Source organism: Adiantum capillus-veneris, chromosome 20, assembly GCF_014529385.1.
Source record: "Adiantum capillus-veneris isolate H3 chromosome 20, ASM1452938v2, whole genome shotgun sequence".
NCBI classification, from domain to species: Eukaryota; Viridiplantae; Streptophyta; class Polypodiopsida; order Polypodiales; family Pteridaceae; genus Adiantum; species Adiantum capillus-veneris.
This window is the reverse complement of record NC_140950.1, coordinates 1,151,213-1,170,827: the sequence shown is the minus strand read 5'-3', so window position 1 is coordinate 1,170,827 and position 19,615 is coordinate 1,151,213. Positions and strand designations below refer to the sequence as shown.

The window sequence follows — 19,615 nt, the reverse complement described above, 5'->3', positions numbered from 1 at the left end:
ATGATTTTGTTGTCATTTTTCATAACTTGCTGTTTATAGTGATAGAACCATTTACACTTTTTTTTTTAACACACGTACAACCATCATCAAAGCACACACATATTTGAGAGAGAGAGAGAGAGAGAGAGAGAGAGAGAGAGACCAAAGAGAGAGAACAAAGTTGAGAAGGGAGAAAGAATCTTCTTGGAATATGCTTGCCGGATTCCAAAAAAGCGCTCGCTGAAAAATGCTCGCGAAAGAATTACGTTTGGACTGAGATAACCCTCCAGCCTACCTCCAAGCAAATCATTGTCATTACAAAGCTTCAATATTAGTGATACGACAACAATTTCATTGTGCATTTGCATTAAAGACTCTCCCATACCAAACACCCCTCTTAACCTCCTTTGTGAAATGAGCTTGATATCTTGTGAATACCCATGAGAAGGAGGTTTCCTGGTTGCTTGGGCTGCACTAGGCATGCCAGGAAGATGGCTCGCACGATGCCAAGTAATGCAAATGATGCACATCGTTCTCTCTCTCTCTCTCTCTCTCTCTCTCTCTCTCTCTCTATGGGAACGTGATCGTGCTAGCTAGCGTGGATGAAAGAGAAACATCATGCATACAAGTGATTGTGTGTGGCTAGATTTCACTCAAGAGAATTAGGTTCCAAAATGAATTAACTTGGACTCATAAACACGATCTTGAGTATTTGCTAAGCCATCAGAAGCTCACTATAAAGAAGAGAGATGTAATGCAAAATGGAATTCATTTAATCATTTATGAAATGAGCTTTAAGTATATCTAGAGCCTTGCACCAATACATGTGGGATAATTCCACCTTTCCTCTCCTTTAATCATACTCTAGTACTGTAGGACAAAGCTCACACCTTACAATCCTCCCCTTGAGCTTTGGACTAGGAAGACATTGACATCTCTAGCACACTCCAATCCAAGAGCAAAAGAACATCTCTAATCTAGGAGACCATCCCTAATCTAGGAGACAAACTATCTCTAATCCAAGAGACACTCAACACCTCCCCTCAAACAGATGTGTAAAATTGAGACCAAGCTAGTCCAAGCTATCTCCAAACAAAATACAACTGAAGGGGAAAGGCAAAAACAAAAGTTAGAGAACATGATCGTAAACTAGAAGGCTATTGCTGCCTTCTTCTTCATCTTCATCTTTGCCTTCTTCTACCAAATAGGCTTTGGGCCTCGGATTTCTGTTGGTGCTGCCTCTATCCTTTTTGAAACACTCGGAAGGAAGGTGACCCTTCTTCCTGCAAATGTTGCAAGTCTTTGATGCTAGACAAGTCCTTTGCTATGTGCCCTTCTTTGCCACACTTGAAACAAGTTTGTTACTAGAGCTAACTGCAAAAGTTCCTCCCCCTGAAGTAGCATTCCTCCCTTGCTTCTTCTCCTCGGACATTAAAGAGTTGATTACATTTGGAAATCTGGCGTTGGATCCTTCTCCACAATGATGGTCATTATTTGGTCAAATGTAGGTGGTAAGGATGTTAAAAGAACTACAATCTTGTCCTCCTCTGGTATTGCATTGTTTACATAAGCTAGTTGTGTGGTCATGCTTTTAAGAAAATTGACCAAGATTGCAACATATTCGTTATGTTCCATTTTTAATTTGTATATATCCTTCTTTAAGCTCACTTTGCTCTTCTTTTTCCTAGATCCAAAGTTCTTTTCTAGTGCTTCCCATGCAGCTGATGAGATTTCACAATCATCAGTAAAGTGTACATAATTGTCATTAGTGCAGTGATTATGATTCTTAATGCCTCCTCGTCCTTGGCTTGATTTTGTGCACTCATGGCTTGTGTCAGTATGTGTGCTCCATCAATAGATGACGGATCAGTGATCATTGGCTTGACTATTCCCCATAACCGCTTTTTCATTAAGTAACCTTTCAACTTGGTTTGCAAAGTGTGAAAGCCCTCCCCATTAAATTTCATAATCCCTTTCTCTTCCATTGCACTAATAGAGTTGTCTTGGCTTAGAAGACTCTCCTAGCTAGTGTCTACCTCTTTATACGAGCATAAATACTCCTTAGGAGATGATAATTTATTTTAAGTTATTGTTCTTGGCTGCAACGCTTTGAAGTCACTAATGTGTGTGTGTGTGTGTGTGTGTGTGTGTGTGTGTGTGAGAGAGAGAGAGAGAGAGAGAATGCCCGGTTTTCTGCTTAATTTGTGAAGCACCTCTTCACCGAAGTGAATCCCCTCTTCACAATTTTTTAATCTTTGCTTTGTCTTTTAAAAAAAATTGAAGCCTTGGAGATGCTTTGACAGTTTTGGAAAAATGGGCTGAAGGTCGTCATGGGAGGGCTAGCTATGCAAGGCCGAGTAGTGCACTCAATAATGTAGGAATGCTCCCCTTGTGAGATTGAGACCTTGCTTTGCTTAAGTTCTTGGAGTCTGTTGCCACAGGATGGTACCCCAAGTTGATCTTTATGCTATAAGTGCTACCATTGAGCCAGGCTGGGCCGTGGGAAGGGGGGCCTCCCTGAAGCGGACCCGAAATGTTACTAAAGAACAACCTACCACCGTCGGTGAGGTCCGTGGCTAGACGATCGGAGTAGTGGCTCAAATTGGTAGTGGAAGGGGTGATTGGGGGCATCATTTGTGGCCGAAGAAGAAGCGGGCAGGCGGGATCAGGCTGGGCAATGCGGGTAGAACATCGGGCAGGCATGGGCAGCGGGCAGCCTTTCGGGTAGGCACAGGCAGCGAGCAGGGCTCCACCTTGTGTTGTTGTGTGGGTGGGTGCCCAAGTGTTGGGTCAAACTTTCCCAAAATAGGGGGTGGTCCACACGATATGCTGCACTAAAAAATGGCCTTGAGCACACAAAAGGTGTTGACGCATTTAATGCTCCCAAAAGCCACACACACACACGCTTAGAATGCTTCTGAAGCATTGTTCTGCAAAAATCCCCGAGAGTGAGAGTGTGAAAAATTAATCGAGCTCTAAATTGTGCAAATGAAAGGTGATTTGAGCATGGATTGTGTTGAAGGGAAGCTCTTGAGACGGGCTACTCACACACATAAGGTTGAATTGAAATGGTGTTGCACTTGAGAGTAATGCTATGTACAAATGATGAAAAAATGATAAGATCAATGGAAAATACACCTAATGGTGAAGCCTAATGTTAATTAGCTTCGTGATTAGCTAGGAGAGTAGTGACCCAAGGGAATCAAACCCAAGAACATGCTCACAGTCTCCAATTGATGCTAATTAGTCATAAGGTATGCAAGGAGAGAAGAAGAGAAAACTCCAAAAGGTCCCAATGATGATTAGAAGATGCTAATCACACTAACATAGCAATAACAATGAATCTAACTAGCATACCCTGGTGCTCTGATACCACTTGATGGGAATGGGATAGTGTTAGCTAGGGTGGATGAAAGAGAAACATCGTGCACACAAGTGAGTGAGTGTGGCTAGATTATCACTCAAGCAAATTAGGTTTCAAGATGAATTAACTTGGACTCATAAACACGATCTTGAGTATTTGCTAAGCCATCACAACCTCACTATAAACAAGAGAGATATAATGCAAAATGAATCGATTTATTCATTCATGAAATGAGCTTTAAGTAGCTCTATAGCCTTGCACCAATACATGTAGGATAATTCCATCTTCCCTCTCCTTGAATCATACTCTAGTACTCTAGGAAAAAGCTCACACCTTACATCTCTCCCCCTTGCTACCTCTCAACACATCTCTCTCTCTCTCTCTCTCTCTCTCTCTCTCTCTCTCTCTATATATATATATATATATATATATATATATATATATATATATATATATATATATTTCTCTCTCTCCCTCACTCTCTCTATCTTTCTCTCTTCCTCCGAGCTTCCTCTCTCTCTCTCTCTCTCTCTAAAAGCCAAATTACTGTTTAGTCATCATAGCTACAAGGTACAAGGATACCCACCTTTTGTAAAATTCCTATGGGGAAGGCGATGAGTTGTAAACAATCCATGGTTGAGGGAGAAGAGAAGAAAAAAATTAGATGGCAACGAGGTAGCAAAGGCCAAGAACAATTCCCACTCTAAGGACGTGACCCATAGCATGACAAGCGAGGGTGTTAGTGCCATTGAACCCTGCGGGATCGCCCCTCTAACTTCAAACGTGTAGTAGATGCCTTACAATTGGCAGAAGGTTCCAACCCAAATCTACCCAAAAAGAGCATGGTTGTAGTTGAGGAAACCATGATCAAGATGATAGAGGAACCAATGTAGTCACATCTGGTGCCAAGTCCCACGCTTTGAGAGAGTCGACATTGTTGCTCAGCTCAAGCAATTCCTAGTCATATAAGAGAGACACAAAATCCCTCATGCATGAAAGCTCGTATCCAAAAGTCTAACTTTGCCTCCTCTCTCTCTCTCTCTCTCTCTCTCTCTCTCTCTCTCTACCTCTAGTACAAGTACAGGTGGGTACCCACCTATACTTGTGCTAGAGGTAGAGAGAGAGAGAGAGAGAGAGAGAGAGAGAGAGAGAGAGAGGGGGGGGGGGGGGGGGGGGGAGATAGATAGATTTTATTATCATCCTTGGAGGTCAAATATGACTTATGGACCAAAGTCACATGTGATGTAGTATATGTGTGGCTCATGAGTGATTCTTGATGCTCCAAAATTGTGGTGACGAGAGTCGCAATGGAGAGCCCACACTGTGGCTGTGAGAGGAAAGTGTGTAGGTCTAAGTCATGCCTAAAAATGTGAGGGAAGCAAGTTCAGATGGACCGAAAGCTGAGCACTCTAGTAGTGTGTGATACACAGATTCTCAAACTTGCAATGAGCATAATGTGCACACTCAATTCGACTCTTCTTCATTGCCCCAATGCCCTATCTTGCATTGATGGGAGTGGGAGCTAAGCTGAATGGCTATGATAGCGCGTATTTCTAACAAGGGGATATGCTCAAGCATGTAAGGGTGAGTATGATTTCCTCTTTCAGCAAAGACCATGATTTTGTAGTTGGGGCCAATATGGGTGGTGTAATATATGAAGCGTGACCCCCTGGATTTCTCCCAAGCCGTAATACATTGGCATTGTAGAAAAGCTTCATTCACTTGGGAGTCTATTGAGGCATCATGTAACAAGTGTAAAGCATCCCATCTTCCAAACCACTTCTTTATATCTTGCATCCATCCCATGCTCAAGATCTTGCTTTTATGCATCTTTTGAATTTTTTGGCTTGCTTCCCATGCAATTATAGGAAGTCAATGTGAGGGGTTTTGATGCATCTTTATCATGTACTCCACAGCCCTTTTCATGCCCATAACCTCAATTGGAAGAGATACTGACTCAAGAAGTAGGAGCATGTATGGTGTTTGTGTCTTAACTTGGAGAAAGTTTGTAAGAAAACTCTTTTGGACATTCTTAAACTCTTTCCAAGTAGACTTTGAGATGCTCCTGCCCCACACCAACTCCATAAAGAAGAATCGGTGTCACCAATGTGTCAAAAAGATACTTCTTGAGAGCCCAACACTTGATGTTTCCCGCATTACACATGTTCTCAAGTGCATAATATGCTCTCTTTCCAGCTTCCAAATGATGCATAGCACATTCATTCCACTTGTGATTGCCCGGAACCTCAAGGTGAAGGTACTGAAATCTCTCAACAACTTCAAGTGTCTCATTGTTTTACACAATGCCTGGCTTCCTCCTTATGGTTGGTTTTCACAAGCATAACCTTTGTTTTGGATTCATTCACAATCATCCCACTATGCAAGAAAAAGGTCTCAAGGACAATATAAACTTTTGTGCATCCTCTAAAGGGTGTGCTAGAAGCACTACATCATGTGCATAAAGCAAAAGCATGATTACCACATTGCAGATAGTGACCTCTTTAAAGCATGAGAGAGAGAGAGAGAGCTAAGCACCCACCGGTACTTGTGCTAGAGGTAGAGAGGGAGAGATGAGAGAGAGAGAGAGAGAGAGTCGGGATGTCCATCAAGCTCTTCCACACAGGAGGAGGTGAGAGCGGTGGATGGAGTGATAGTCGCCATTGCTACTCAGCTCGGCTGATTCCCAATCATAGAAGAGAGAGACACACAATTCCTCTCTCTCTCTCTCTCTCTCTCTCTCTCTCTAGCACAAGTAGAGGTGGGTGCTTAGCACCCACCTCTACTTGCGTTGGGCTATGCATGAGCAAGAAATATATGCAGTGGTGTACTGTTTGGATCAGTGGCGCCACTATGTGTTGGATAAGCACACAAAGGTCTACACTGATAATGTATTTTCAAACTCAGCCCAATCTCTCACACAAGCAAAGCGAGTGGCAGGATCAATTGGCAGAGTATGACATAGAAATCATTCATAAGCCGGGAAAGCAGAATGCAATGCCCGACGATTGAGCAAAATGCCAAAAATCAATGTTGTCATTGTGATAAATAGTGAAGATATATTGGATAAAATCCGCAATGCATGCAAGAGAGATCACGCGGTGCTTTAGATGATGAAAAAATGCCACCAAGGAAAGACATCCTTGGGTTTGTTTGATTTGCATATTGGGTTGTGGTATGCTCACAATAAGATATACGTACCAAACAACCCTACACTCAACGCCCAACTTCTTTGGGAGGCGCATGACTACAAAATGGCAAGCCATGGAGGGCAAAAGAGATCTTTTGATAAGCTCAGTCGTCACTTCTTCTGGCCAAAGATGCAGGAGGACGTAGTGAATATGTGAGGACTTGCCCACCTTGTCAACTAGTCAAAGCACAAAGAATCAAGCCAACAGCAGGGCTCTTGACATCAATGCCTACCATGTGGTCAATATGCATTTCATAATGGAACTACCAAAGAACCATGGCTATACCACGATATTTGTGGTGCTGGATTACTTCTCAAAACAGGCTCATTTTATTTTAGCAAAATCGTTCTTCCAGAAAGTTTTTAAAAAATGTGGTCTACCTCTGGCAATAGTGTCAACATTTTTTGGCAAATTTTTGAACCGCGGCTCATGAGCGAGCCGACGACCACCTTTTTGCCAGGATTTCTATCAAACTCATCAAGCTCACACCATACTCGGGACAATGGGACTCCCTAGTATTAGAGAATGGATCCAAGAGACAAAATGATTCTTCTGCAACAGTAGGATGGATGAGGATCACTGGCCCTCAATGGTCTCCCACTTTTTGGAAGGGGATGCCTACAACTAAATAGTAGCAAAAGAAAAGAAGAATCATTGCCTCACATGGGCCCAAATCAGGACAAACATGCGAGAATACTTCATCCCCAAGAATGGGGACCCAGGTTGTTGGAATGATAGGCTATGTCCCAAGGTAAAAACAAGCTTCACGGAAATGTATCAGAGTATTGGCAAATCGTGCTCAAACCAAAGGAACTGGATTTCTTGTATGGGTTGGGTTCGGACTCCGTAGAGAGATTTTCGCAAAAAAAGAACTGAGGCTCCATTGATAGGATTTGAAGGGCTACCCAAAATGTCTAATGGCAGGCATGTGCATCTTATGCCCTTCTACATTGAAGGGAAAACTTTACAATTGCCCTTCTAATGAACAAAAAGAAAATTTTACACCCGTCTACATCAAATACCAAAAAAATAATCCATTATTATACAAGCTAATATTTCACTTATTTCATACTCTCATACATTAATACTTCACTTATCTCACACTGTCCATGTATTTAAACCATCATTTTAATATAACTTTGACAAAACTCATTATTTAAACCATGGTCCATGGACCACAACTTGGTAAATTTGAGAATATATCATCCTTTTAATATAACTTTGAGAATACATTATTTAAACAATGTATTCTCAAGCCATGGTCCATGGACCACAACTTGGTAAATTTTTTAAATTTACAAAATAATAGAGCACGCAAAACCAATGACATAATAAATATGAGTTCATTTCCATCATTAACGTACAAAATTTGGAGAATAAAAACTGCTTTAAAAGAAGATTAAAAGTCATTCAATACCAATACAATGCAAAAGAGCCCAAGATACAAAATCATATCGCCTGGCTTGATTATCCAAGCAAATAAAACTCCATAGCAACAATCAAATTGTTTCCAAGCATGCTATCCTTCGCTTCCTCATAGATTTCCACATATCAAAGCATTCTTCCCACAATAAATCTTGAGGACATGAAGCTTTTGGAGTATTGAGTCCAACAAACATTGCTGAGCCCAATGATTCAAGTGACAACCTATTACAAGACGTGTTTTTTATCTTATTCATTTTTTAGAAGCCTCTTTCACATACAACTGATGAAAGTGGAAGTAGAAGCATAGCTCTCCATAATTTCATGGTCCATGGAAAGGATACTTCCCATTCTTCATGGTTGCAACAATCTTGCCAAGCTGAATGCGTACTCTTACCCATAAGGCATATACGAATGCGTGCGATATAAGATCCGCGTTCTACTCTGCATTCTTCTTCATTAATGAAAGAGTTGGCTCCTTTTCCAAAATGTTTGCACAATACATCTAGCCTCCTTATCGCAAAGAAATCTAGTTTTTGTAATTATTGATCACAATCCTTCGGGCTAAAGTAATTTGCCGCCAAAATCGACCTTAAAACGATTTGACAATGAACCCACCATGCCTTTGATGTACATAATTTCCATGAAAGCCAAATTATTCACCACTCCCTACAAAGTTTCATGTGGATCGAGCACATCCTCGTCACACATACGGCCAAGATGTAGTGAATGAGAATGTGTTTTCCCCAAGGAATCAATGTAATCAATCATGCCATGTTGATTTATCGCCTCGAGGAGGGGGGGCACTAGCACTAGCACTAGTGCTCCCTTTCACTTTGCCTTCAATTTAAAAGGGCCCGTGGCCCGTGTGAACTCGGCCTAGCAAGGCGCTCATGCCATGTCATCAATTTCAACCAACATCGATCGGCGCCAATGCACCGTTGTGCAGAGCATGGCCACCCGAGTGCGCAAACATCTTGCCCAAAACCACCGAGCGGCGTTGCCTGATCGCCAGCGCACAGCACACACGCAAGGTAGAGGTCCATTGCTAGGAGCTCACGCCATGGGTGGTTATGAAGTGGGCATGAAGTAGTATATATACCCCTACTACTCTACTATGTCCAGTGCATGCGGGACAATGCCAATGCCACATGGCACCCCCAGGGGCGCCCATCTCCTTTAAGCTCCAAATCTTCAACAAAATGATCTCACCAATCTCTTGCAATACAACTTTCTGCTCCAAAACCCGATGTTCAAGCCACCAAGTCCCTGACTGAGATCCCTCCTTCTCGACTTCAAATCATGTGACCTTGAGCACCTTCCAAATCTCTAAAGCCCGCCAACTCAAGCCGCCAAAATTGGGAAAAGTCATATGATGCCACACTACTAATGGGTCTCCCCTACTGGCTCCTATGTATTTTATTATATATACTTGGCAAGATTCCTCTTATAGTAGCCTTCGGGTTTTCCTTTGGGCTCTAAAAGAGGAGAGAGTAAGCAGGTTTCGAACACGCGTGAGATTCTCCAAGCCATGATAGGATGCACCTCGTAACCAACCAAATTCAGAACGCTGGATGCAAAGGTAATCTGAACTTTAATATTGAACTTTTTTTTTTGACATCTCCTGCATCTACTCATAGAGGTTGTCTGCTCTTCTTCGGCACTTTCCACCGCCTTTGTTTGCAGAAACTCTCCCTCATCTCATTCCGTCAAACTCTACTGCAGTTTGAACAACAATCCACTTTGGACGAAACGCATGCACTGTAGCACTATTAGTGTCGGCATCTTTTCAACTCTTAGTGAGAGGTCAAGGAAGAGACTCTTCGTGAATTCTCTTTGATTTTTTGCTTTTTTCCAGCCAAGTACCCCCTACTAGCAACTGGCACCGATTTCCACCAATCGTAACTCGGCAACCACGAGCCTGATTGATGAGCTGTCAATTCCTACCATCTCCACATGATGTAGAACACCCTCTAAGACCTAGTTGAAGCTTAAAAATTACCAGATGGCACGTCTACCAATGCGGTCAAAGTGCCCCATAACTAGCTCCCGACAAATTTTTCGTTGGCCAAAACTTGCACTCTAGAGCTCCGATTGATGATCCGAAAAGACCCACACAACTAGAGCTCTACATGTCTATCTGCTTACTTGAGCTTTGGCCATCTATCCTTGTATGCCCTATCCATCAGGATCTGCAAAGCCTTCCAACTTTGGATTGGCATAACTTTCACATTGGAACTCCGTTTGAGAAGCCGTCTAGACCAAATTCTAGAGAATCTTAAATACTACATTCTGAGGCACAATTTTGGCACTTTAGACACCTAGATTTGCCGTCTGAATTGTCCCTTTTTGGAACCCTTTTGGGAAAAAAAATCGCATCAGGCATACATTCCCACCGTGACTTGCTTGCCCAGGGCCTTTGTACCTGCTTTAGCACTTTGCCCTACACCTGTTGGCACCTATAGACTTGTATAACACACTTTCTAGCTCGAACAAACTTTGGTTGCACCAACGTCTGTCTTAAGCATTTTGTATTACTGCTTTGCTGTGAGGGGTGGGGCTCAAGGGCAAGACTTTGGCTTGCATTGAGGAAGTAAGGGTTTGGTTTACGTGGGAACTATCTGGGCGTGCATTGTGATGGATAGGGGATCTAAACCCACATATGTGGATGCGGTCTTGGCAATAGCGGGGCCGTCTAAGGGCCCACCATCCAACTAGAGTGGAGAGGGTGCTAAAGAGGACACATAGCAACATGGCAGTAAGACTGACGATGGATGCGATCAGAGTGAGTTAGCTCGGATGATTAAAGAGGAATTAAAAGGCCACAAAGCTAGAATTGAGAAGGAATTGGTGGATATTCTGAGTGCACTCTCATTGAACAAAATATCACTTGAGGAAATGGAGGCATCGACTCATAATGATGCCAAAGGTGACATGGCCTATCAAGCTCTAAGAAGAACGCTCCCACAAAGGGTAGAAATAAAAGTTGAGTATACCTGGCCTCATACCCAAATACATTCCCTAGAAAAGCCATTTTCGAAAACTCTACAACAACCTTCAAATGGTTATTGATAGCAAAAATATCAATATGATCCTCTTGAAGTTTACAACTAAAGACATTGAGCTCTCCAAGGACATCTGCAAATAAATTCAAAAGAAACTATATTTTGTAGTTTGTGAGAGATGCATACAAGTCGGCTTCTTCTGCCTTCAAGACAATTAACAAAGCTGGCATTAAGCACACTACCCTTATCATAACTTGCCCTTTTGAGAGCCAACGAACATCGTGCATTTTTAACAACTTGAACTTCCCATTACGACCAAGATTAAAGTCGCTTTGCGGATTTGGAAACGCATTCATACAAATTTTTTGCCACTTTGTCCACAAATTTGAATTCCTTGTAGGGTTTGAATGTATCACCTACAGCTAAAGACTCCCTATGTGCAACACAATGAAAACTCAAAAGATGTGGCACATCCTTCTTCAATATCAAAACCACACCATTATTAGCACCTATCATAACACTAGCACCATCAGTTGTGCAATGCCTATCATTTTATGCAATGGGAGCTCCATTTTCACCAGAAATTCCATCAAGGTGGTAAACAACCTTTTAGATTCAGCATTAATGACATGCAACAAATCCACAAACAATGTACATATAGACCCATTGCCATTCTCCTGCATGTAAGTCACTTAAATAATCATGTATTGTTGAGTTTTCACATTGTACTCTCCTCGATTTGCAAAGAATAAAAGGGACTAGCAACAATTTCCCTTTTTAGTCTCTTCCAATAGACTTGTTTGATGGCATTTGCAAACTCCTTTCCAGCACTTGTGCTCGTATAAGGTGAATATTCACTTGCAATCGACATGTAGTCCAAAAGAAAGTTACAACAATATCTTGCTACAAAGACAAAAGATTTTAAGTCAATAAAAGGCTGGCATCATTTTCACCAATGGGCGCAGACATTTGTTCCCATCCAAGCATGTGGGTTAAGTCTATATAATTCTTCAAATGATTTTCTACTCTTTTCTTAGTATAAGATACCCAGCTTTTACAATCTCTTGAATGTGGGATGCTTCACTTGTTGAACAAGATGTCAGCCAGTCAGTATTGTATTCCATAGAAAACTCCGTACAAAAGGTGACCATTTGATCAATAAGCCATGCTAGTGCATAGACATCGACCTCTCTAATATACACATGGTCATTATGTGTGTCCTTCAATAGCTCTGGAGCAATCCAAGGTTTAGGCTTATGGGCTTTGCTTTGACAACAATTGAGTGATTGTCACCTCTTTGATTCAAACCTCATGGCTAATCCCCAATCAATGATGCCAACTCAAGGATCTGAATCCCTTGTAAATCCAACATAACATTGAAAGAATGCAGATCACAATGAACAACACCCATAAGCCATTGTGTGTACCAAAGCAGCTATAATATTTGGCAGATTGTTTGCAAAAGCCATGACTCGAGTTAATTCTCCTTGCTTTAGCTTAGTTGCCTTACTTTTTCTTGAACCTGCACCATCTTTCTCTTCCTTCTTTACAATACGGCTAAAGGCACCTCTTTCAAAAGGTAGACTGTGCATCATTTTTCCAATGCTTCCTTCATTGAAGTATGGAAAAATGGCTATCAAAGGCTCAATATTACGCACAATCCCCCTGTGTCGAAGATCAAAGCTGACCTCGTCCTTGAAGGACTTCAATTTCTGTCCAGGCATTCCACGAGACTGCTTCATTGCATAAGTATTTTCACTTGGAAGATACGAATTACCATCAATTCTTACTTGGAAGCATGTACCAAAGGAGTTGACACCCAAGTTCTATAAATAATTGATGGCATCCTGTGGTATGCCAAGTGTCAAGGTACATTTCGAGTTTCTTGCAGATCTTTGTAGAGAGTTCCACCGGATGTCCATGGCATTCTATCTCTGACTCCATTCATAGCTTTTAAGATAACACATATTGTGTATCTATATCTTTGGCACGCTTACTCTTCTCTCTTTTCGCACGCCAAGACAAATTCAAGCCTTGAGCTTTATCAGCTAAACACCTTCGGGAAGAGTTTCTTATAAATCACGTGCACACTTTTCCTTATTTTCAATGATGTTATAAGCAGACTGATGGGCTTTGTCTTTACTTATAACAAAGGTTTCCTTGGAGACCGCACTTACAATTGCTTTTTCAAGCATTTTTGCTATGAGCGTCTCATTTTTCACGATACTCTGCACTCGCTTCTCCGGCAATTCACTAATCGTCTTGCAAAGATTTGACCTTAGAGACTGAAGAAATTCCTTCTTCTTACCCTCTGCCATAGTGAATATGTAGAAATCATATCCTATAAAGAAAAAGGAATGAGAAATCAACCTACATATGTGTAGATGTTTTTGAGTCTATTTTAAACTATCACATTAAGGCTTCTACATTAACCTAATGTGACACACTGGTATACCATATATCACTTTGAAAGCTAGAAGAACTGAAGGTAAAAATAGATAGCTCAAGATGGGACACCCAATCAAGCCATATGACAATGTGACAAATTGAAACTATATTTGTATAGATACACAAAATATAGATACTGTGTATGTGTGAAACACAGACCCAAGGTATACGAGACGTGTTTGCTATTGTAAAAAGACATAAATAATGTTTTGTTAAGAAACTGTAGCTCAAGATAAACATCCGGTCAAGCCATATGAACATGTGGGAAATTGAGACTATAGAATTTGTAGCTACATAGAAAAGAAAGTAACAATCTTAAATCTGTAACCCTTTTTATTGTAAAAAGAGACATGAATTACTATTTGGTAAGAATGGATAGCTCAAAATAACACACCGAGTCAAACCATATGACCATGTGGCAAATTGGGACTATACTAGTTACAAATACATAAATCCATTCCAATTTTGGGTTGTCCAATAATCTGCATGTACATTTACAATAGACAATTGTTGCTAAAAGCTTAAGCAACTCTTTACAAGAAGAAACTCTTTAGACTTTAATACTTTCTAGTCTACACTAAGAATGACCACCTCTGCTACTTCAAAAAAAAAAAAAAAGCAAGGTCTTTGAAAGAAAACCTATGACGTTACACACCCGACTTGAGATTTAATGTACATTAGTTCTTGAGTTAATACAACACTACCACTCAACATTGTGAGTATGGCCCAAAAGAAAAGATGGAAGCATATAAAACTCTTTAAGAGTCAATCATATAAAACACTGTAAGCATATAAAACAAAGGGTTTACAAGCTCCGACACAAGGCATCTTTCAAGTTTCCAAGTTTTGTTTTTTGAGCGTTGGCAATGTACATCCAAAAATGAGAATTGTTTACTGAACACCTAGTCCTAAACAATACCAATCCGATACTTAGCTAGACAAACATTGAATTTTTCACTTACTTTCATGAGTCTTTCATTAAGGTAGATGAAGTCATTATTTAACAAAAAATCAATTTACATTGTATGCATAGTCCACATTTATTTAGTGGACAATTGAACTCTTTAATGGACATTGAAAATTAAAGTAATACATTCTAATTTCTACAAACTATCACTAAGCCAATGCTCTTGCAAAATCTCGGCTAGATTTGCCTTGAAAACAATTGACAAAATATAGCAAGATTTAGCGTAATTGCTGACAAATGCTTCAAATTGTGATCTAAAAACCGGAATATTTTTAAGTTTACTGTTTGTCCCAATTTTCTTCAGTTATAAAAAATGTTTTTGGCAAGCCTGCAATGTGCACCAACCCTTAATATCACTACAGACTACAATGTACACAGTACTCCTAACAAGTCCAAGAAAAAGAAACTAATCAACTTATAACATAGTTATAACTTATCAAGCCGAATGACAAGAGTCAAGACTCAGTGACTCACAAGTTTGACGCTTGAAATTGGACGTCGATACTCGAGACTCCAAGAGCTTGCAACTCTTCGCGTACCGCTCCAAGAGGTAACAGGTCGTTGAGCTTGCGAGGCAGGATGTAGGCTCATAGCAGTGCAACTCACCCAAGTCGGGCGGACTGGCCACAACTTATTGAGGTCGGACTCGACATCAGCATGTTAGCGGACGAGATCCACAGTGGACAACAACGACAACAGTTTGGACTCCAAAGCAGGCGAAAGTTGTAGAGAGGGCTTGGGAGGAGTCGGGACTCGAGAGGTTGTGACTCTGTGAGCGACGAGTGAGAAATTGAGAATTTGAGAAAACGAAAGGATATTGGCCGCGTCACTATCAGTCTTATCATATCTTTTAGAAATTAGGGGTTGTATATGAGTTCACACGACCGTGGACAAACCCCAAGGTCCAAACTTCAAACTTCAAAGATAGATAAGCAAATAAAGATTTTAATGAAACTATAAACCATCAATAAAACTATTGGAAACTTTGAATCGGTTTTTGAAGGGCGTTTGGATGGACAACCCTTCTAATGACAGATTAGACAACTTTTCTTCCTTCGCAATTGAAGGACAACTGTGGAGGGTTCTTCACGAGTCAACCCTTCCTACGTAAGGTTGACAGCCATTTGAAGGGCAGAAGGGTGTCAAAAACTATCACTAAGTTACACTAAGCCAAAGGAGTGGGTCCCCCTCGGGACTAAGTGACACATGCATGGGAGGGTGGGATCTATGATGAGGCGATAGTGGACCGTAGATCTTGGCGGCTATGCGGACCCTAGATTACTTTCGGTGTCGTTGCCTTGCACACGTATTTTAAGTGAATTAGGACCCGCATCCTTCAAAAGTGCACACAAGGCGAAGTGGTTAGGACATGTACCTCGCATGGGTGAGGTCATGTGTGTTCAAACCCCACGGCCACAAAATGGGGTACCCTAGATTACTTTCAAAATGTAGATTACAAAAAGTAATCTAGGGTACCACATCCCATATCTATGGCCCACAATCCTCCCACTGTAGATCCCACCCTCCCCACCCGTCCTCGTCACTATATGGCACGGCTCCCAGCCAAGGGAATCTATGGTGGGAAAGGGGGATCTATGGTGGGAAAGGGAAGCGAGAATCGCAATGCAATCTCAGCTATCCATCGACTCGGTGAACTAAGAGTGAACTAGGGGCAAAAATGACGTCCCGAGTTTACCCCTAGTTCACTCGTCTCGCGAGGTGTGGGTCGAACCCGAGACCTTTCGATTGCCACACGAATGCCATACCACCACGTTAGTGTGTGTCGCTGCCCATGTTGGCATGGCACATGATCACACCTTAATTTACCTGCTCCCAGTTCACCCTTAGTTCACCCCAATTTTGCCCGCCCCTAGTTCACCCTAGGTCACCCCCAGTTCACTGCATGATCTGACGACTCAAATTAAAGCCGCCTCGCCCCCTGAAATTTGGGCCCTAGATCTCCTTTGAATCTAGAGCCGTGCAATATAGTGAGACAAGGCCCGCCTGTGTCACTTAGTCCTAAGGGTGGGTCCGTAGCACTCTCCATCTGTTTCCTCCAATGCCACACATCTGCGTGGGTTGTTGTGCCGCCTTGCCTCTGAACGCCTGCCTTGCCACATGCATAACGGCTAAGGCCCCTGTCACACTGGGGCAGGCGACCATCCCCTTTTTGAAAGACGTCCAGCCAGCTCAAGTCACACTACATCTTGTTCCTCAAAAAGAAGGCCAACTTCACAAGCGAATCCAGTATAGCCAAGTGGTAGGGCGTCCGCATTTCGCGCTGCTGGGAAGAGGTCTGAAGAGTACTGCAGAAAGCAAAAGACCAGGTACTTGCACTCTCTTCTTCGCACGCGCGCCTCACTGGCTGGATGGAAGAGCAAACACACACGCGCGCGCGCGCGCACACACACACACACACACACACACACACACACATTTTCGTTGTCCTGCTGGAACCAGAAGCTGATCGTTTGAAGTAGACTTAGCACATTATGATTGGAAAGAGAGTCTATTTTGCAATAGGTGTTTTTTTTGTTTGTTGTCAGTGTGCGAGGTTTTACCCTTGTGAGTTCCGTGCACGTGTTTTTTGTGCAATCTTTACATCCGGAGGGAGTGCATAAGCTGATGTTATATGGTTTTGTGGTTGCTTTGGAGGATCAGGCTTGTTAGAGATAGCCAACAACAGGGTATTAGATACTTGTGCAATAAAATTTATTTTACATTGGGAGAAATGGGGAGAAGCTGGATTTGTTGGTAAGGCATTTCTGGTGAGTCCAAAGTGGGTTGTTTTCTCCGACAATTGCCACAACTGGCTGGGCGGCAAGACTCTTGGAAGCTTTTGCCCCTTTGTGGATGCTCCAATTAAACTCTACAACACTGGGTGATGAGGGTGAGGAGTATCTTTTGCTTTTGCAGGATTCATCACCCATAAAGTACTTCTCTTTTGTTGATGCGATGGAGGAGGAGATGCTCGTCCCACTGTCAGCTGAAAGTAAGAGCAAGTTTTTACAAATTGAGATGTTGCCTACTCCTACCTCTTTGGGTGAGCAACTGAAGCCTGAAGGTGACCAGCCTGAGCTTTCAATCATACATATAAGGGTGCGCAAGGATCAAAATGAGAGAAACAACAGCTACATGAGATGACAAAAAGTACACAAAGTCTATGAGGAGCAATGGACCCACATAAAGGAGGGTAATGTTTGCATGAAAAATTATGAGGAGCTAACATGTGGACAAAAAAAAGAAATTGGTGATAACTCAATCCTGAGCAAAATGCAGTCAAATAGACACATCTATTATGCTGTGCAAGAAAGAGTATGGATGCAAAAATCAAGAGGCTCAATTTTCAGCACATCTTGATGTTTTGACTTCTGTGATGCATTTTTGGAGAGAACCCCCCAAGTGCACGCAAATTCTTGGTGCACTTGATAGCGATCATTGACTCTTTGTGACAAATGCGTTGGTTCACCTGGATAGCATTGATAAAAGCAGCACAAGTCAAAATTCGCAGGCAGCTTAGACAAATACATTAAACTTGGAGGGTTCTTTGCACTCATAATACCAAAATATGACATGCAGTAAGCGCGTGGCACGCCGTTGATGCTGTGATCAATCACAACATTGGCATATATGGGACAATGTCAAAAGCATGGCTCAAGACTCAAGTCTGAAGAGCCTATGAAAATGGGAAAGAGGAAAAAGAAAGAGGTCTAGACTCTACATGTTGGCCCAAGGTGCCAATTGAATGACAACTTGCTCTACAAAGTCCTCAAGTCCGTAAGATCATCCTCAAGCGGTATTGTCTCAATCTCTCCCTTGGCATCTCTCTGTTGCTAAATGGACTATTTTCTTTTTTTTTTGAGTAATTTCTATTTATTTAAATTGGGATATTTAAATACTTACACTTGAACTGTAAAGTTAAGAAGTGTAGATCTATTGGAATTGGAAAAAAGCCATAAGGAATGGACAACTCTGATGTGTCATATGATGGGTGACATTAAGCATCGCGAAGGAGTTGTACCCTTAGTTCGGTAAGGGGAAGTTGGTATTCTTGATGTGTCACATGATAGGTGATGGGAACATCGGATAGGGAATAGACCATTAGTTTGGGAGGAAATCCGAATTGGAAAAAGGAATACGCGTAAAGACGCAAGCACAAGAATAAAGATGGGTTCTGAGAAGCTTTTCTTAAAAAGCAGATTATTTGTAAGTGCTTTTTGGGAAAGCAGATGCTTTCTCGCGAGAAATCTTTGTCTGCATTGCTTTTGTGCATGAGAGTTGTATCCAGGGACGCCTAGGAAGTGTTGTGTAGCATTAGTTTTCAACTCACTGAGTTTTATTGAGTTATAAAAGAGGTTCACATATTTTATTAATTGGTTAATAAGTGGGCAGCCACTTAATTAGATCATGGCTTATTTTATTAAAAAAAACACCAACGCTGCCCTTTAGGATGAAAACAGCGATTCCTCTTCTCTCTCTAAAAGGTTCCGCCAGCTCTCTCTCTCCTCTAGACACACACACCTCCCCCAACCCCTCCCTCCTCTTACCTTCCACTGTTATTGTTGTCGGAACTGCACCGGCTATTCTTGCCGGTCCTAGGAGCCTATAAAAGCAGCTAGCGCCCCTTCTCTTGCATCAATTATGCCAGTGCTAGCAGCAAGAGACTCAACCGCTGAGTATCTGCAAGTGATTGCGTGAAGCCAATGTGGGAAGTTTCCTTTTCGGCACTTAAAGCGACATATACAAATTGTGAATATGCTCTACAAGTTGTTTTGTGTTTATGCTTTTTGCAGGTATTTTATCATGGAGAAGGAGCAAGGAGGCCTTGGCTTACGCTTAGGGATTCCAGAAACGGAATATAGAATGGTTTGTGGAGTTTCCTACTCCGGGTGCAAACGGAATTGGGATTTCGTCTCTCAGAATTTCCCGCACGGGAAGGAATTGACCATCCAGTCTGAGAATTAGAACGGAGGGGTTTATCCGGTTCTTGTGCCTGTAGAAAGATTCTCCCTAATAAAAATCTCTCAAGGGGGGGGGACCAACTCATCTTCTGGTGTCATGGGGAGGGGCACCATCATGCCAATGGAAAAGAACAGATTGAACAACTTTAAGCACTTCAAATAACAACTGAATTGAAAGAGATGCACGACACGAGACGGGGAGTGGCGGAGTTTTACCCCAAGAGAGCACTGGCCCCAAACCTTGGCGTCCCTTTCGGTATTTCTTTATATTGCTTCAACTC

At 41.9% G+C, this 19,615-nt stretch overlaps 1 protein-coding gene and 1 pseudogene across 4 annotated transcripts in view; one reads left to right on the top strand and one right to left on the bottom strand.

Annotated features, from left to right (window-relative positions):
* Positions 1-11,113: 11,113 nt before the first annotated feature.
* Positions 11,114-11,829, bottom strand: LOC147431983 (uncharacterized; annotated as a pseudogene).
* Positions 11,830-16,455: 4,626 nt separating this feature from the next.
* Positions 16,456-19,615, top strand: part of LOC147431981 (uncharacterized) — an 85,076-nt gene continuing 81,916 nt past the window's right edge. For 2 of the 4 annotated variants that reach the window (XM_086491805.1, XM_086491806.1), the window contains exon 1: positions 16,460-16,700. The gene's annotated coding sequence lies outside the window, so the exon portion shown is untranslated. Of the gene's footprint in view, positions 16,701-17,289; positions 18,170-19,615 lie in introns of all 4 variants that reach the window. The other 2 variants (XM_086491808.1, XM_086491807.1) reach the window with 2 other exon arrangements.